The sequence below is a fragment of the Mytilus trossulus genome, chromosome 2 (genome assembly GCF_036588685.1).
Source record: "Mytilus trossulus isolate FHL-02 chromosome 2, PNRI_Mtr1.1.1.hap1, whole genome shotgun sequence".
Taxonomy (NCBI): Eukaryota; Metazoa; Mollusca; class Bivalvia; order Mytilida; family Mytilidae; genus Mytilus; species Mytilus trossulus.
Genome location: NC_086374.1, coordinates 13,816,861 through 13,830,578, shown reverse-complemented (window position 1 = coordinate 13,830,578; position 13,718 = coordinate 13,816,861).

Here is a 13,718-nt window from a genome sequence, read left to right as displayed (position 1 = left end):
CGTACTGTGCTGGTGATTCGGTCCTGACGGGTGCTGGTGGGTCCTGATTCTGTGCTGGTGGGTTTGTTTACATTGTATCAGAACGGCAATAAAACGACTGTTTTTGTTGCTTAATTTTTCTCTGATGCGTCACAAGTATTACAACAATATTATATTGCAAAAGTCGTGCAAGTTCGTTTAACGGAATTGTCCTGACGCGGTGCTGGTGATTAGAAAAACGGTCCTGGTTCTGTGCTCCGATGTCCTGGTTCTGTGCTCCGATGTCCTGGTTCTGTGCCTTTATATTTTAGTTAAAAGTGGCATATATTCAAGATCATTGATCCTGTACTGTTATTGACTAATTAACTGTTGCCTGCTTTCTTAAAATTGACATTGTTTTGAATCCGTTTTCTGTTCTTATGCAAGAAAAAATACCCCTATTTTTTTTTATTTTTTTTTTAAATTAACTGTAATCTTATTTATTGGCCTGTTAATGGAACCCTTCTTGTCCCCTTTTAAGATAAGAAAATATGTTTACGATTTTCGGGATTACGATCATTTTGCAAGATCACCAAAATATATATAAAGTAGATGATGTGGTATGTTTGTTGTCAATGGACAAGTTTCCTTAAGAAACCAAAGGAAGTATGTGTTAATAACCATACGTCATCGTAATACCTTCAACAATAACCCATTAAATAAAAATGTAAAAGGTTACCGTTTTGCATAAAAATGGTGAGAAAAAATATAGAACAAAGAACTTTCTGAGCGTTTGAATCATATGTCTTTAGAAGCTTAAATCACATTTTTATGTTTAAAATCTATTTAAAAGTATTTGAAACTAACGTTTGCTTTGGTAATTGTGCATTTCAAAATTCCCCAAGGGTTACTGGGAAATAGAAATATGGTCACTTGGTCTTCTCCTGACCGGCAGTAAAACGCTTGTTGAAGAGGGGCGTCCGTTTGGCTGTGCGGGATGTATCAAGTTCGCAGTCGCGTCCGGTCAGAATGGGGACGGCTTTGCACGTTAATAACCCTTGCAGCAACTCTTTGAGGGGTCCGTAGGTGGCCTGCTGCAAGGCAAAATTTCTGTTCCTATCCAATACATTCTCATTTTCCAGTGGCAGTCCAAAATTCCACGACTATTGGCCTCTTTTATGACAAGACCTACCTATTGTATTTATTGTGAACTTGTTCTCGTCCTGAATATGCATGAAATATTTGCCACTGGACGTTAAGCAACCAACAATCAATCAATCAATAGCTTCATACTACCGATTGAGTTTAAAAAAGAAATTCTTAGATTAAACACCTACATTTAACTTTAAAAGGTCATAACAGTTTAAAACAATACAAATCTACACACACACACAAACTGGCTTAATTTCAAATGGTTATCAACCTGAATCGCTATAAGATCATATATAAGCTCACCTGTGTCGAGGGGTCGTGTGATGTTCATATATTGTCTTGGCGTCCGCAATTACAAAAAAGATCTTTTTTGAAATTACTTGACCAAATCAAGGACTTAAATTATATACGTCCCTGACCAAATGTTACCAAATGATTTTTCAAGAGTGAACTAGGAAAAACAATATTCATCAACAAACATGACCACTGTCTGTTAAAATGTATTCGAGGTTTTTGTTACAGCCGATTCCATCGAGTATATAGGCAAACATAATATCTTTGGTTAGCTTGGTCCTTTCGAAGTAGCCTGGTCCTACAGACAGAAAGATGTGTCATTTGTCGGACTAGTATACTCTTAAAGTAGGGTAGTTTACATAACCTAACTATGACTTTTCTGTTCGTCAAGCAATATAACCAAAGATATTCCCTTTGTCTTCACACTCATTGAAATCGGCTTTAATATTGCAAAAGTTCAAGCAATTAGGGCAAAACTTTCCGAGTAAAAAAAATCAAAATGTCTTTCCACCTTGCACATTTCGGAACATTTAGATCAGATAACGAAACTGGGTCCAGCAACATTTATAAGCAATTTAAGATTTTGACCCTCACAGTTTCCATTCACGTTCCATTCATGATAATTAAATTGAACTGTAAAACATTTCTTGGTACCTTCTTAATTCCTTTTTAAGTCTCATGTAAACATAATTATGACAATAACTGTTGTGAGCACAAGATTCACTGCACACTTTTAAAGTTCTGCTTCATCAAACATTAAAATGTGAACTTAAGTTTTGAGACTTTTAATCGACACGATTGAGATTTTTGTATATGAGAACATGGTTTATCTATTAGTTGAAAATGCGGCATTGAACTAGCTTTCAGTACCTGCGAGCATTCGTTGTTCAATAATGTGTGTCTTTGTGTAATTATTTAATGTGATAAATTGTTGTGTTGGTACACCACTGTAACAATGAAGGAAGAAATGAGGAGGGTTGTTTGGGTGGAAGTGGGGAGGGGTATGCGGAGCGCTGACAAACATGTCTATGCGGCATGGGCTTTGATCATTGTTGAGGCATCAATGTAAGGGGCATTTAATATCTTAATAAAACTATTCTTATTTTAGATACTATATATTGTTCTCTGATATTGGACGAAAGATGTTGCCCTTTTATGTAATTATGTTATACAAGTTACGATCATTTGAAAACACATATTAAACAGCCAAATGGATGCACAAGAGCTAAATAGGAGTAATAGATCCTATTGACAACAATTAGCTGCCCAATTTTATTGATTTTGTAACATTTGTTTCAAATATGACCAACTTCTAATCCAAAATCACCAGCACCGTATCAGGACCCACCAACACAATGACAGGACCCACCAGCACAGTATCAGGACATGAGTAAATTGAGAAAATGCTAAATTTTTATAAATTGCAATGTTTTTTTACAAAATAGTTTTGTCGTGTGGATTGCGGTATAGAAAGCGGACTCTATGAGCATTTTTGTTTTATTTTTTCAGTTCGAGATTTTCTGAAAATGAGCATTTTAGAGTTACGCTTACTGAAACAGTTTAGAGGGTCAACTTTTCAATGGTTTATATATGAACCCATAAGAAACAAAATTAAAAAATCTCAACTGTTTTCTTCCATTTTTTATTAGTGAAAACGTCAAAAATCATCATTTTCGTCTTTGTTTACATTTTTTCATTGATCACCAGCACCCGTCAGGACCTAATCACCAGCACAGTACGTTCTCTCGCAGGACAACCATACCCACCGTGCTTATTGTGCAAGAAAATAAAATACCAGAGACATATAATTTATGTCTCTGAAAATACTATACACCAAAAAAAAGTAGAAGAAAATATTTTGAGAAAAATCTTTTTGATTTTTAACTAACCGGTGTGGATAAAGAAGCAAAATTTATAGATAATTTGATGTAAATAACAATATATGTGACTCAGTGATTTAATGAAATGTTGTGAACAAGCAATTGTTATTTGAACATAGTATAACATATATGATTCATTTATTATAATTTATTGAAACATGATACCATGTTCTTTACCGACCAGGCAGAAGCTAGCGAACAATAGCTAGCGAACAATAAGCCAGCGAACAATAAGGCGATATATCGAGAAACCAAAAAACAGAATAAGACAAAAACGGCCGTTAAATAAAAAAGTATTCAAAAAGGCAGAAAATCGGTTAAAATATAGCAATTTTAACTCAATTTTGAAATGGTTTTTATCCAATCCATTGATTTAACAAGTCGCATTACTTTTAAGGCTAATATTCAGTACCACAATAACTCTGCATCTATCAACGGATTATTTGTAGGTGTAGGGCCACCAATGCACCCACTTCAATTAAGAACGTATGTAAAAGTAGTCCTACCCTGTAAATTATAGCACCTTTTATGTCATTGTTTGATTTAGAGCTCAAAATTTGAAAAAAATGTCAAAAAATTAGGGGGGTCGGCCTATTCCAGGGCTTCTAGAGAAAAATAATGAGGGGTGTCACGGGGAATGACTATATAGATCTTGTAGAGGAGAAACAGGCGCTTCTTTTGCGCTAGGTATCGAAGGGCGCTATGTTCAAAAATCTGAAACTAGGGCTCAAAATTTGAAAAAAATGTCAAAAAATTAGGGGGGTCGGCCTATTCTAGGACTTCTAGAAAAAAATAATGAGGGGTGTCACGGGGTATGACTATATAGGTCTTGAAGAGGAGAAACAGGCGCTTCTTTTGCGCTAGGTATCGAAGGGCGCTATGTTAAAAAATCTGAAACTAGAGCTCAAAATTCGAAAAAAAGTGTCCAAAAAATTGGGGTAGGGTCAGCCTATTCCTGGAGTTCTAGAGAAAAATAATGAGGGGTGTCACGGGGTATGACTATATAGGTATTGTAGAGGAGAAACAGGCGCTTCTTTTGCGCTAGGTATCGAAGGGCGCTATGTTCAAAAATCTGAAACTAGAGCTCAAAATTCGAAAAATGTCAAAACAATGGGGGTAGGGTCAGCCTATTCCTGGAGTTCTAGAGAAAAGTAATGAGGGGTGTCACGGGGTATGACTATATAGGTATTGTAGAGGAGAAACAGGCGCTTCTTTTGCGCTAGGTATCGAAGGGCGCTATGTTCAAAAATCTGAAACTAGAGCTCAAAATTTGAAAAAAATGTCAAAAAATTAGGGGGGTCGGCCTATTCCAGGGCTTCTAGAGAAAAATAATGAGGGGTGTCACGGGGAAAGACTATATAGATCTTGTAGAGGAGAAACAGGCGCTTCTTTTGCGCTAGGTATCGAAGGGCGCTATGTTCAAAAATCTGAAACTAGGGCTCAAAATTTGAAAAAAATGTCAAAAAATTAGGGGGGTCGGCCTATTCTAGGACTTCTAGAGAAAAATAATGAGGGGTGTCACGGGGTATGACTATATAGGTCTTGAAGAGGAGAAACAGGCGCTTCTTTTGCGCTAGGTATCGAAGGGCGCTATGTTCAAAAATCTGAAACTAGAGCTCAAAATTCGAAAAAAGTGTCCAAAAAATGGGGGTAGGGTCAGCCTATTCCTGGAGTTCTAGAGAAAAATAATGAGGGGTGTCACGGGGTATGACTATATAGGTATTGTAGAGGAGAAACAGGCGCTTCTTTTGCGCTAGGTATCGAAGGGCGCTATGTTCAAAAATCTGAAACTAGAGCTCAAAATTCGAAAAATGTCAAAACAATGGGGGTAGGGTCAGCCTATTCCTGGAGTTCTAGAGAAAAGTAATGAGGGGTGTCACGGGGTATGACTATATAGGTATTGTAGAGGAGAAACAAAACTTCTTTTGCGCTAGGTATCGAAGGGCGCTATGTTCAAAAATCTGAAACTAGAGCTCAAAATTTGAAAAAAATGTCAAAAAATTAGGGGGGTCGGCCTATTCCAGGGCTTCTAGAGAAAAATAATGAGGGGTGTCACGGGGAATGACTATATAGGTCTTGTAGAGGAGAAACAGGCGCTTCGTTTGCGCTAGGTATCGAAGGGCGCTATGTTCAAAAATCTGAAACTAGGGCTCAAAATTTGAAAAAAATGTCAAAAAATTAGGGGGGTCGGCCTATTCTAGGACTTCTAGAGAAAAATAATGAGGGGTGTCACGGGGTATGACTATATAGGTCTTGAAGAGGAGAAACAGGCGCTTCTTTTGCGCTAGGTATCGAAGGGCGCTATGTTAAAAAATCTGAAACTAGAGCTCAAAATTCGAAAAAAAGTGTCCAAAAAATTGGGGTAGGGTCAGCCTATTCCTGGAGTTCTAGAGAAAAATAATGAGGGGTGTCACGGGGTATGACTATATAGGTATTGTAGAGGAGAAACAGGCGCTTCTTTTGCGCTAGGTATCGAAGGGCGCTATGTTCAAAAATCTGAAACTAGAGCTCAAAATTCGAAAAATGTCAAAACAATGGGGGTAGGGTCAGCCTATTCCTGGAGTTCTAGAGAAAAGTAATGAGGGGTGTCACGGGGTATGACTATATAGGTATTGTAGAGGAGAAACAGGCGCTTCTTTTGCGCTAGGTATCGAAGGGCGCTATGTTCAAAAATCTGAAACTAGAGCTCAAAATTTGAAAAAAATGTCAAAAAATTAGGGGGGTCGGCCTATTCCAGGGCTTCTAGAGAAAAATAATGAGGGGTGTCACGGGGAATGACTATATAGATCTTGTAGAGGAGAAACAGGCGCTTCTTTTGCGCTAGGTATCGAAGGGCGCTATGTTCAAAAATCTGAAACTAGGGCTCAAAATTTGAAAAAAATGTCAAAAAATTAGGGGGGTCGGCCTATTCTAGGACTTCTAGAAAAAAATAATGAGGGGTGTCACGGGGTATGACTATATAGGTCTTGAAGAGGAGAAACAGGCGCTTCTTTTGCGCTAGGTATCGAAGGGCGCTATGTTAAAAAATCTGAAACTAGAGCTCAAAATTCGAAAAAAAGTGTCCAAAAAATTGGGGTAGGGTCAGCCTATTCCTGGAGTTCTAGAGAAAAATAATGAGGGGTGTCACGGGGTATGACTATATAGGTATTGTAGAGGAGAAACAGGCGCTTCTTTTGCGCTAGGTATCGAAGGGCGCTATGTTCAAAAATCTGAAACTAGAGCTCAAAATTCGAAAAATGTCAAAACAATGGGGGTAGGGTCAGCCTATTCCTGGAGTTCTAGAGAAAAGTAATGAGGGGTGTCACGGGGTATGACTATATAGGTATTGTAGAGGAGAAACAGGCGCTTCTTTTGCGCTAGGTATCGAAGGGCGCTATGTTCAAAAATCTGAAACTAGAGCTCAAAATTTGAAAAAAATGTCAAAAAATTAGGGGGGTCGGCCTATTCCAGGGCTTCTAGAGAAAAATAATGAGGGGTGTCACGGGGAAAGACTATATAGATCTTGTAGAGGAGAAACAGGCGCTTCTTTTGCGCTAGGTATCGAAGGGCGCTATGTTCAAAAATCTGAAACTAGGGCTCAAAATTTGAAAAAAATGTCAAAAAATTAGGGGGGTCGGCCTATTCTAGGACTTCTAGAGAAAAATAATGAGGGGTGTCACGGGGTATGACTATATAGGTCTTGAAGAGGAGAAACAGGCGCTTCTTTTGCGCTAGGTATCGAAGGGCGCTATGTTCAAAAATCTGAAACTAGAGCTCAAAATTCGAAAAAAGTGTCCAAAAAATGGGGGTAGGGTCAGCCTATTCCTGGAGTTCTAGAGAAAAATAATGAGGGGTGTCACGGGGTATGACTATATAGGTATTGTAGAGGAGAAACAGGCGCTTCTTTTGCGCTAGGTATCGAAGGGCGCTATGTTCAAAAATCTGAAACTAGAGCTCAAAATTCGAAAAATGTCAAAACAATGGGGGTAGGGTCAGCCTATTCCTGGAGTTCTAGAGAAAAGTAATGAGGGGTGTCACGGGGTATGACTATATAGGTATTGTAGAGGAGAAACAAAACTTCTTTTGCGCTAGGTATCGAAGGGCGCTATGTTCAAAAATCTGAAACTAGAGCTCAAAATTTGAAAAAAATGTCAAAAAATTAGGGGGGTCGGCCTATTCCAGGGCTTCTAGAGAAAAATAATGAGGGGTGTCACGGGGAATGACTATATAGGTCTTGTAGAGGAGAAACAGGCGCTTCGTTTGCGCTAGGTATCGAAGGGCGCTATGTTCAAAAATCTGAAACTAGGGCTCAAAATTTGAAAAAAATGTCAAAAAATTAGGGGGGTCGGCCTATTCTAGGACTTCTAGAGAAAAATAATGAGGGGTGTCACGGGGTATGACTATATAGGTCTTGAAGAGGAGAAACAGGCGCTTCTTTTGCGCTAGGTATCGAAGGGCGCTATGTTAAAAAATCTGAAACTAGAGCTCAAAATTCGAAAAAAAGTGTCCAAAAAATTGGGGTAGGGTCAGCCTATTCCTGGAGTTCTAGAGAAAAATAATGAGGGGTGTCACGGGGTATGACTATATAGGTATTGTAGAGGAGAAACAGGCGCTTCTTTTGCGCTAGGTATCGAAGGGCGCTATGTTCAAAAATCTGAAACTAGAGCTCAAAATTCGAAAAATGTCAAAACAATGGGGGTAGGGTCAGCCTATTCCTGGAGTTCTAGAGAAAAGTAATGAGGGGTGTCACGGGGTATGACTATATAGGTATTGTAGAGGAGAAACAGGCGCTTCTTTTGCGCTAGGTATCGAAGGGCGCTATGTTCAAAAATCTGAAACTAGAGCTCAAAATTTGAAAAAAATGTCAAAAAATTAGGGGGGTCGGCCTATTCCAGGGCTTCTAGAGAAAAATAATGAGGGGTGTCACGGGGAATGACTATATAGATCTTGTAGAGGAGAAACAGGCGCTTCTTTTGCGCTAGGTATCGAAGGGCGCTATGTTCAAAAATCTGAAACTAGGGCTCAAAATTTGAAAAAAATGTCAAAAAATTAGGGGGGTCGGCCTATTCTAGGACTTCTAGAAAAAAATAATGAGGGGTGTCACGGGGTATGACTATATAGGTCTTGAAGAGGAGAAACAGGCGCTTCTTTTGCGCTAGGTATCGAAGGGCGCTATGTTAAAAAATCTGAAACTAGAGCTCAAAATTCGAAAAAAAGTGTCCAAAAAATTGGGGTAGGGTCAGCCTATTCCTGGAGTTCTAGAGAAAAATAATGAGGGGTGTCACGGGGTATGACTATATAGGTATTGTAGAGGAGAAACAGGCGCTTCTTTTGCGCTAGGTATCGAAGGGCGCTATGTTCAAAAATCTGAAACTAGAGCTCAAAATTCGAAAAATGTCAAAACAATGGGGGTAGGGTCAGCCTATTCCTGGAGTTCTAGAGAAAAGTAATGAGGGGTGTCACGGGGTATGACTATATAGGTATTGTAGAGGAGAAACAGGCGCTTCTTTTGCGCTAGGTATCGAAGGGCGCTATGTTCAAAAATCTGAAACTAGAGCTCAAAATTTGAAAAAAATGTCAAAAAATTAGGGGGGTCGGCCTATTCCAGGGCTTCTAGAGAAAAATAATGAGGGGTGTCACGGGGAAAGACTATATAGATCTTGTAGAGGAGAAACAGGCGCTTCTTTTGCGCTAGGTATCGAAGGGCGCTATGTTCAAAAATCTGAAACTAGGGCTCAAAATTTGAAAAAAATGTCAAAAAATTAGGGGGGTCGGCCTATTCTAGGACTTCTAGAGAAAAATAATGAGGGGTGTCACGGGGTATGACTATATAGGTCTTGAAGAGGAGAAACAGGCGCTTCTTTTGCGCTAGGTATCGAAGGGCGCTATGTTCAAAAATCTGAAACTAGAGCTCAAAATTCGAAAAAAGTGTCCAAAAAATGGGGGTAGGGTCAGCCTATTCCTGGAGTTCTAGAGAAAAATAATGAGGGGTGTCACGGGGTATGACTATATAGGTATTGTAGAGGAGAAACAGGCGCTTCTTTTGCGCTAGGTATCGAAGGGCGCTATGTTCAAAAATCTGAAACTAGAGCTCAAAATTCGAAAAATGTCAAAACAATGGGGGTAGGGTCAGCCTATTCCTGGAGTTCTAGAGAAAAGTAATGAGGGGTGTCACGGGGTATGACTATATAGGTATTGTAGAGGAGAAACAAAACTTCTTTTGCGCTAGGTATCGAAGGGCGCTATGTTCAAAAATCTGAAACTAGAGCTCAAAATTTGAAAAAAATGTCAAAAAATTAGGGGGGTCGGCCTATTCCAGGGCTTCTAGAGAAAAATAATGAGGGGTGTCACGGGGAATGACTATATAGGTCTTGTAGAGGAGAAACAGGCGCTTCGTTTGCGCTAGGTATCGAAGGGCGCTATGTTCAAAAATCTGAAACTAGGGCTCAAAATTTGAAAAAAATGTCAAAAAATTAGGGGGGTCGGCCTATTCTAGGACTTCTAGAAAAAAATAATGAGGGGTGTCACGGGGTATGACTATATAGGTCTTGAAGAGGAGAAACAGGCGCTTCTTTTGCGCTAGGTATCGAAGGGCGCTATGTTAAAAAATCTGAAACTAGAGCTCAAAATTCGAAAAAAAGTGTCCAAAAAATTGGGGTAGGGTCAGCCTATTCCTGGAGTTCTAGAGAAAAATAATGAGGGGTGTCACGGGGTATGACTATATAGGTATTGTAGAGGAGAAACAGGCGCTTCTTTTGCGCTAGGTATCGAAGGGCGCTATGTTCAAAAATCTGAAACTAGAGCTCAAAATTCGAAAAATGTCAAAACAATGGGGGTAGGGTCAGCCTATTCCTGGAGTTCTAGAGAAAAGTAATGAGGGGTGTCACGGGGTATGACTATATAGGTATTGTAGAGGAGAAACAAAACTTCTTTTGCGCTAGGTATCGAATGGCGCTATGTTCAAAAATCTGAAACTAGAGCTCAAAATTTGAAAAAAATGTCAAAAAATTAGGGGGGTCGGCCTATTCCAGGGCTTCTAGAGAAAAATAATGAGGGGTGTCACGGGGAATGACTATATAGGTCTTGTAGAGGAGAAACAGGCGCTTCGTTTGCGCTAGGTATCGAAGGGCGCTATGTTCAAAAATCTGAAACTAGGGCTCAAAATTTGAAAAAAATGTCAAAAAATTAGGGGGGTCGGCCTATTCTAGGACTTCTAGAGAAAAATAATGAGGGGTGTCACGGGGTATGACTATATAGGTCTTGAAGAGGAGAAACAGGCGCTTCTTTTGCGCTAGGTATCGAAGGGCGCTATGTTAAAAAATCTGAAACTAGAGCTCAAAATTCGAAAAAAAGTGTCCAAAAAATTGGGGTAGGGTCAGCCTATTCCTGGAGTTCTAGAGAAAAATAATGAGGGGTGTCACGGGGTATGACTATATAGGTATTGTAGAGGAGAAACAGGCGCTTCTTTTGCGCTAGGTATCGAAGGGCGCTATGTTCAAAAATCTGAAACTAGAGCTCAAAATTCGAAAAATGTCAAAACAATGGGGGTAGGGTCAGCCTATTCCTGGAGTTCTAGAGAAAAGTAATGAGGGGTGTCACGGGGTATGACTATATAGGTATTGTAGAGGAGAAACAGGCGCTTCTTTTGCGCTAGGTATCGAAGGGCGCTATGTTCAAAAATCTGAAACTAGAGCTCAAAATTTGAAAAAAATGTCAAAAAATTAGGGGGGTCGGCCTATTCCAGGGCTTCTAGAGAAAAATAATGAGGGGTGTCACGGGGAATGACTATATAGATCTTGTAGAGGAGAAACAGGCGCTTCTTTTGCGCTAGGTATCGAAGGGCGCTATGTTCAAAAATCTGAAACTAGGGCTCAAAATTTGAAAAAAATGTCAAAAAATTAGGGGGGTCGGCCTATTCTAGGACTTCTAGAAAAAAATAATGAGGGGTGTCACGGGGTATGACTATATAGGTCTTGAAGAGGAGAAACAGGCGCTTCTTTTGCGCTAGGTATCGAAGGGTGCTATGTTAAAAAATCTGAAACTAGAGCTCAAAATTCGAAAAAAAGTGTCCAAAAAATTGGGGTAGGGTCAGCCTATTCCTGGAGTTCTAGAGAAAAATAATGAGGGGTGTCACGGGGTATGACTATATAGGTATTGTAGAGGAGAAACAGGCGCTTCTTTTGCGCTAGGTATCGAAGGGCGCTATGTTCAAAAATCTGAAACTAGAGCTCAAAATTCGAAAAATGTCAAAACAATGGGGGTAGGGTCAGCCTATTCCTGGAGTTCTAGAGAAAAGTAATGAGGGGTGTCACGGGGTATGACTATATAGGTATTGTAAAGGAGAAACAGGCGCTTCTTTTGCGCTAGGTATCGAAGGGCGCTATGTTCAAAAATCTGAAACTAGAGCTCAAAATTTGAAAAAAATGTCAAAAAATTAGGGGGGTCGGCCTATTCCAGGGCTTCTAGAGAAAAATAATGAGGGGTGTCACGGGGAAAGACTATATAGATCTTGTAGAGGAGAAACAGGCGCTTCTTTTGCGCTAGGTATCGAAGGGCGCTATGTTCAAAAATCTGAAACTAGAGCTCAAAATTCGAAAAATGTCAAAACAATGGGGGTAGGGTCAGCCTATTCCTGGAGTTCTAGAGAAAAGTAATGAGGGGTGTCACGGGGTATGACTATATAGGTATTGTAGAGGAGAAACAGGCGCTTCTTTTGCGCTAGGTATCGAAGGGCGCTATGTTCAAAAATCTGAAACTAGAGCTCAAAATTCGAAAAATGTCAAAACAATGGGGGTAGGGTCAGCCTATTCCTGGAGTTCTAGAGAAAAGTAATGAGGGGTGTCACGGGGTATGACTATATAGGTATTGTAGAGGAGAAACAAAACTTCTTTTGCGCTAGGTATCGAAGGGCGCTATGTTCAAAAATCTGAAACTAGAGCTCAAAATTTGAAAAAAATGTCAAAAAATTAGGGGGGTCGGCCTATTCCAGGGCTTCTAGAGAAAAATAATGAGGGGTGTCACGGGGAATGACTATATAGGTCTTGTAGAGGAGAAACAGGCGCTTCGTTTGCGCTAGGTATCGAAGGGCGCTATGTTCAAAAATCTGAAACTAGGGCTCAAAATTTGAAAAAAATGTCAAAAAATTAGGGGGGTCGGCCTATTCTAGGACTTCTAGAGAAAAATAATGAGGGGTGTCACGGGGTATGACTATATAGGTCTTGAAGAGGAGAAACAGGCGCTTCTTTTGCGCTAGGTATCGAAGGGCGCTATGTTAAAAAATCTGAAACTAGAGCTCAAAATTCGAAAAAAAGTGTCCAAAAAATTGGGGTAGGGTCAGCCTATTCCTGGAGTTCTAGAGAAAAATAATGAGGGGTGTCACGGGGTATGACTATATAGGTATTGTAGAGGAGAAACAGGCGCTTCTTTTGCGCTAGGTATCGAAGGGCGCTATGTTCAAAAATCTGAAACTAGAGCTCAAAATTCGAAAAATGTCAAAACAATGGGGGTAGGGTCAGCCTATTCCTGGAGTTCTAGAGAAAAGTAATGAGGGGTGTCACGGGGTATGACTATATAGGTATTGTAGAGGAGAAACAGGCGCTTCTTTTGCGCTAGGTATCGAAGGGCGCTATGTTCAAAAATCTGAAACTAGAGCTCAAAATTTGAAAAAAATGTCAAAAAATTAGGGGGGTCGGCCTATTCCAGGGCTTCTAGAGAAAAATAATGAGGGGTGTCACGGGGAAAGACTATATAGATCTTGTAGAGGAGAAACAGGCGCTTCTTTTGCGCTAGGTATCGAAGGGCGCTATGTTCAAAAATCTGAAACTAGAGCTCAAAATTCGAAAAATGTCAAAACAATGGGGGTAGGGTCAGCCTATTCCTGGAGTTCTAGAGAAAAGTAATGAGGGGTGTCACGGGGTATGACTATATAGGTATTGTAGAGGAGAAACAAAACTTCTTTTGCGCTAGGTATCGAAGGGCGCTATGTTCAAAAATCTGAAACTAGAGCTCAAAATTTGAAAAAAATGTCAAAAAATTAGGGGGGTCGGCCTATTCCAGGGCTTCTAGAGAAAAATAATGAGGGGTGTCACGGGGAATGACTATATAGGTCTTGTAGAGGAGAAACAGGCGCTTCGTTTGCGCTAGGTATCGAAGGGCGCTATGTTCAAAAATCTGAAACTAGGGCTCAAAATTTGAAAAAAATGTCAAAAAATTAGGGGGGTCGGCCTATTCTAGGACTTCTAGAGAAAAATAATGAGGGGTGTCACGGGGTATGACTATATAGGTCTTGAAGAGGAGAAACAGGCGCTTCTTTTGCGCTAGGTATCGAAGGGCGCTATGTTAAAAAATCTGAAACTAGAGCTCAAAATTCGAAAAAAGTGTCCAAAAAATGGGGGTAGGGTCAGCCTATTCCTGGAGTTCTAGAGAAAAATAATGAGGGGTGTCACGGGGTTTGAC